The sequence below is a fragment of the Coregonus lavaretus genome (genome assembly GCF_964263955.1).
Source record: "Coregonus lavaretus genome assembly, chromosome: 27".
Taxonomy (NCBI): Eukaryota; Metazoa; Chordata; class Actinopteri; order Salmoniformes; family Salmonidae; genus Coregonus; species Coregonus lavaretus.
In genome coordinates, this window is record NC_140014.1 from 7,100,706 (window position 1) to 7,106,716 (window position 6,011).

At 41.0% G+C, this 6,011-nt stretch overlaps 1 protein-coding gene across 1 annotated transcript in view; it reads left to right on the top strand.

The window, feature by feature from the left end:
- The window catches only part of LOC311103132 (transcriptional repressor protein YY1-like), a 964,063-nt gene that overhangs the window by 739,350 nt on the left and 218,702 nt on the right, over positions 1–6,011 (top strand). The gene's annotated exons all lie outside the window — the stretch shown is intronic.

Sequence of the window (6,011 nt, forward strand, 5' to 3'; positions counted from 1 at the left end):
CCTAATATTGAGTTGCATCCCCTTTTGCCCACAGAACAGCCTCAATTCGTTGGGGTATGGACTCTACAAGGTGTCAAAAGCATTCCACAGGGATTCTGGCCCATGTTGACTCCAATAATTCCCACAGTTCTTGATACACATGGGAAGGGTAACTGATACACATGGGAAAAACCCAGCAGCGTTGCAGTTCTTGACAAAAACCGGTGCACATGGCACCTACTACCAAACCTCGTTCAAAGGCACTTAAGTCTTTTGTCTTGCCCATTCACCTTCTGAATGGCACACATACACAATCCATGTCTTGTGGTCCTCTGTAGCTCAGCTGGTAGAGCACGGCGCTTATAACGCCAAGGTAGTGGGTTCGATCCCCGGGACCACCCATACACAAAAAAAATGTATGCACGCATGACTGTAAGTCGCTTTGGATAAAAGCGTCTGCTAAATGGCATATTATTATTATTATGTCTCAAAGGCTTAAAAATCATTCTACACTGATTGAAGTGGACTTAACAAGTGACATCAATAAGGGATCATATCTTTCACCTGGATTCACCTGGTCAGTCTATGTTATGGAAAGAGCAGTGTATTTTCAGCAGAGTCAGACTTAATGGTTTTCTAAACCATATAACGCACCTACAAAGAGTTTCCCTATTTCATGAGTTAATATTCACTGTCTAACTGTCGATGATTATAACAATTCTGACAGCAGAGCAGGATAAATGATATCCATATGGTTTATGAGAGAATACAAGTGGCGAAGTGATACTGTTAATACAGTACAGACATAAACCTGCTCCGTCTAAGAAGTTTGTTTCGGAACATGTAATCCCCAAGCCAAGGACACTCCCACTTATCTTTCCTGACCAATAAGAGGAGCCACCAAACTAGCAGAAATTCTAGCAACCTTCTCTGGGTTGCCCTTATAGTTGCCATGGATATGGAATGTATTAATTAACACTTCTAGGAGAGGACTTGACCTCCCAGACAGTGAATTCCTAGAGTGAGGCCTTCTTGCTTTATGATTCCTTTCCTCAACTGAACACATGAGCTCTACTTCACGTGTAATGGAAGCCACTCTGACAAGCTTTTTTCCCCGGAGGTCAAATTCAGAATGTGAGCTTATCTTGAAATAAGCAGAGTATTTTATCTAACTTCGGTATCACCCTAATAGCCTAGTGATCCACTCTGTTTGTGCTTTTGCCAAATGTATGACATGACAACGAGCTGGTTATACTGTAGGCCTACAAACATTATGGGACCAGACTATTACCATCATGCCCAGAGTTACATACATGCCTTACATTCAGATGGTTATGACATGGTGGGCTGACTCTGTTTGTTGTGTGTGGTTTCTCGGTATGGTTGTTTTTTCCCCCAATAACTAATGTCAACGTTGAAATAGGAAGTACTATGTTGGGAGACATGATATTTATGCCTCTTTAACATTCTCACTCATCATTATTCACGATTCATTCATGATTATCCGTAATCATGGTAGCATCCACATTCATTTAGAAGTGTTTAGAAACATATTATATTCTTATTTACAATAACAGTGCCTCCAAAATGACACAATACATTATGTACCATTAATTTCTATTGGGCACAACATAATCTGAAACACAACAAAAACAAACTGCAAATGCATCCAACAAGTTTGTAGAGTCACAAGCTTGATGTAGTCATTGCATGCTAGGAATATGGGACCAAATACTAAACCTTTGATTACTTTAATACACATACGATAATTTGTCCAAATACTTATGACACCTTCAAATGGGGGGACTAGATACGGTGGGGAGAACAAGTATTTGATACACTGCCGATTTTGCAGGTTTTCCTACTTACAAAACATGTAGAGGTCTGTAATTTATATCATAGGTACACTTCAACTGTGAGAGACGGAATCTAAAACAAAAATCCAGAAAATCACATTGTATGATTTTTAAGTAATTAATTTGCATTTTATTGCATGACATAAGTATTTGATCACCTACCAACCAGTAAGAATTCCGGCTCTCACAGACCTATTAGTTTTTCTTTAAGAAGCCCTCCTGTTCTCCACTCATTACCTGTATTAACTGCACCTGTTTTAACTTGTTACCTGTATAAAAGGCACCTGTCCACACACTCAATCAAACAGACTCCAACCTCTCCACAATGGCCAAGACCAGAGAGCTGTGTAAGGACATCAGGGATAAAATTGTAGACCTGCACAATGCTGGGATGGGCTACAGGACAATAGGCAAGCAACTTGGTGAGAAGGCAACAACTGTTGGCGCAATTATTAGAAAATGGAAGAAGTTCAAGATGACGGTCAATCACCCTCGGTCTGGGGCTCCATGCAAGATCTCACCTCGTGGGGCATCAATGATCATGAGGAAGGTGAGGGATCAGCCCAGAACTACACGGCAGGACCTGGTCAATGACCTGAAGAGAGCTGGGACCACAGTCTCAAAGAAAACCATTAGTAACACACTACGCCGTCAAGGATTAAAATCCTGCAGCGCACGCAAGGTCCCCCTGCTCAAGCCAGCGCATGTCCAGGCCCATCTGAAGTTTGCCAATGACCATCTGGATGATCCAGGGGAGGAATGGGAGAAGGTCATGTGGTCTGATGAGACAAAAATATAGCTTTTTGGTCTAAACTCCACTCGCCATGTTTGGAGGAAGAGGAAGGATGAGTACAACCCCAAGAACACCATCCCAACCTTTTCTGCAAAGGGGACAGGACGACTGCACCGTATTGAGGGGAGGATGGATGGCCATGTATCGCGAGATCTTGTCCAACAACCTCCTTCCCTCAGTAAGAGCATTGAAGATGGGTTGTGGCTGGGTCTTCCAGCATGACAACGACCCGAAACACACAGCCAGGGCAACTAAGGAGTGGCTCCGTAAGAAGCATCTCAATGTCCTGGAGTGGCCTAGCCAGTCTCCAGACCTGAACCCAATAGAAAATCTTTGGAGGGAGCTGAAAGTCCGTATTGCCCAGCGACAGCCCTGAAACCTGAAGGATCTGGAGAAGGTCTGTATGGAGGAGTGGGTCAAAATCCCTGCTGCAGTGTGTGCAAACCTGGTCAAGACCTACAGGAAACGTATGATCTCTGTAATTGCAAACAAAGGTTTCTGTACCAAATATTAAGTTCTGCTTTTCTGATGTATCAAATACTTATGTCATGCAATAAAATGCAAATTAATTACTTAAAAATCATACAATGTCATTTATTCTGCAGTAGTTGCATGGTTGATTTTTCACACACATCTCCATGATTCTTTTGGTTTTTGCTGTTTCTTAACTGTGCACACGTGTATGCCCAATTTAAGAGTCCATGTGTGTGCAATGTGCATATGTGTGCTCGTTTGTGTGTGTTCATGCTTATATAATGTGTCTGGCTTTACATGGCTCTGTGTGTGTGTGTTTTGTGTCTGTGAACACTGTAAGCACTTGGTGAAGCTGGTTGTGAGAATGCCAAGAGTGTGCACAGCAGTCATCATTAGATTCCGTCTCTCACAGTTGAAGTGTACCTATGATAAAAATTACAGACCTCTACATGCTTTGTAAGTAGGAAAACCTGCAAAATCGGCAGTGTATCAAATACTTGTTCTCCCCACTGTACATAAAGTGCTTTCATTTATAAACGGTAAAACAGATATGTATGAAAATACCCTCAAATAAAAGGTGACATTCTGTACTGTCGCCTCATATAAAACATTTGATCTCAAATCCAAAATGCTGGAGTATAGAACCAAATTAAAAGTATCTTCACTGTCCAAATAAATACGTAGGGGAGTGTATGTACTTGTGTGGAGAATACAGTAGATACAGTTGAAGTCGGAAGTTTACATACACTTAGGTTGGAGTCATTAAAACTAGTTTTTCAACCACTCCCCACATTTTTTGTTAACAAGCTATAGTTTTGGCAAGTCGGTTAGGACATCTACTTTGTGCATTTTCCAACAATTGTTTACAGACAGATTATTTCACTTATAATTCACTGTATCACAATTCCAGTGGGTCAGAAGTTTACATACACTAAGTTGACTGTGCCTTTAAACAGCTTGGAAAATTCCAGAAAATGACATCATGGCTTTAGAAGCTTCTGATAGCCTAATTGACATCATTTGAGTCAATTGGAGGTGTACCTGTGGATGTATTTCAAGGCCTACCTTCAAACTCAGTGCCTCTTTGCTTGACATCATGGGAAAATCAAAAGAAATCAGCCAAGAACTGAGAAAAAAAATTGTAGACCTCCACAAGTCTGGTTCATCCTTGGGAGCAATTTCCAAACGCCTGAAGGTACCACGTTCATCTGTACAAACAATAGTACGCAAGTATAAACACCATGGGACCACGCAGCCCTCATACCGCTCAGGAAGGAGACGCGTTCTGTCTCCTAGAGATGAACGTACTTTCGTGCGAAAAGTGCAAATCAATCCCAGAACAACAGCAAAGGACCTTGTGAAGATGCTGGAGGAAACAGGTACAAAAGTATCTATACCCACAGTAAAACGAGTCCTATATCAACATAACCTGAAAGGCCGCTCAGCAAGGAAGAAGCCACTGCTCCAAAACCGCCATAAAAAAGACAGACTACGGTTTGCAACTGCACATGGGGACAAAAATCGTCCTTTTTGGAGAAATGTCCTCTGGTCTGATGAAACCAAAATAGAACTGTTTGGCCATACTGACCATCGTTATGTTTAGTGGAAAAAGGGGGGGGGGGCTTGCAAGCCGAAGAACACCATCCCAACCGTGAAGCACAGGGGTGGCAGCATCATGCTGTGGGTGTGCTTTGCTGCAGGAGGGACTGGTGCACTTCACAAAATAGATGGCATCATGAGGAAGGAAAATGATGTGGATATATTGAAGCAACATATCAAGACATCAGTCAGGAAGTTAAAGCTTGGTCGCAAATGGGTCTTCCAAATGGACAATGACCCCAAGCATACTTCCAAAGTTGTGGCAAAATGGCTTAAGGACAACAAAGTCAAGGTATTGGAGTGGCCATCACAAAGCCCTGACCTCAATCCTATAGAACAGTTGTGGGCAGAACTGAAAAAGCGTGTGCGAGCAAGGAGCCTTACAAACCTGACTCAGTTGCACCAGCTCTGTCAGGAGAAATGGGCCAAAATTCACCCAACTTATTGTGGGAAGCTTGTGGAAGGCTAACCGAAATGTTTGACCCAAGTTAAACAATTTAAAGGCAATGCTACCAAATACTAATTGAGTGTATGTAAACTTCTGACCCACTGGGAATGTGATGAAATAAATGAAAGCTGAAATAAATCATTATCTCTACTATTTTTCTGACATTTCACATTCTTAAAATAAAGTGGTGATCCTCACTGACCTAAGACGGGGAATGTTTACTAGGATTAAATGTCAGGAATTGTGAAAAACTGAGTTTTAATGTATTTGGCTAAGGTGTATGTAAACCTCCGACTTCAACTGTATGTGCATCGACGCTTGAGCAAAGAGGGCATTTCCTGCATTTCCTAGTTTCACATCTTTTTTTATTTTCTCACTTTCATTTCCTGTTTATATTGTGAGCTACTGTACTGTGCAAATGCTAAAATTGTCCTGCCAGTTATTTGAGTTTCTATGCCTAAGATAAATTATGTAAGTAAATCCACTGAAGTTGTTATACATGGGTAGTAATACTATAATACTACAGTAACAATATTGTTTTAGTAATTATATAGTAATGGAGTTGAGTGGTTTTTGCTATTACAAAAGTGGAATAAGGAGCAGTCCCTATTCCTCTTGTGTAATTACCAAAACTGCTCAACATGTAAACTCAATGTTGTTAGTGTAATTACAGCTCACTAGATTTGAAAAGGCCATCTCATATTATAACATACACAGTAGGCCTATTCCACCAATGATTTAGCACTGCTAATGCAAGTGGAATGGTTACAGGGATAGCCTACAGTTTTTGTGATACAATAAATATTAAAAGATATCGATTATTAATGTTTACTGAATAATACTCACTGATCCTACATTCTTT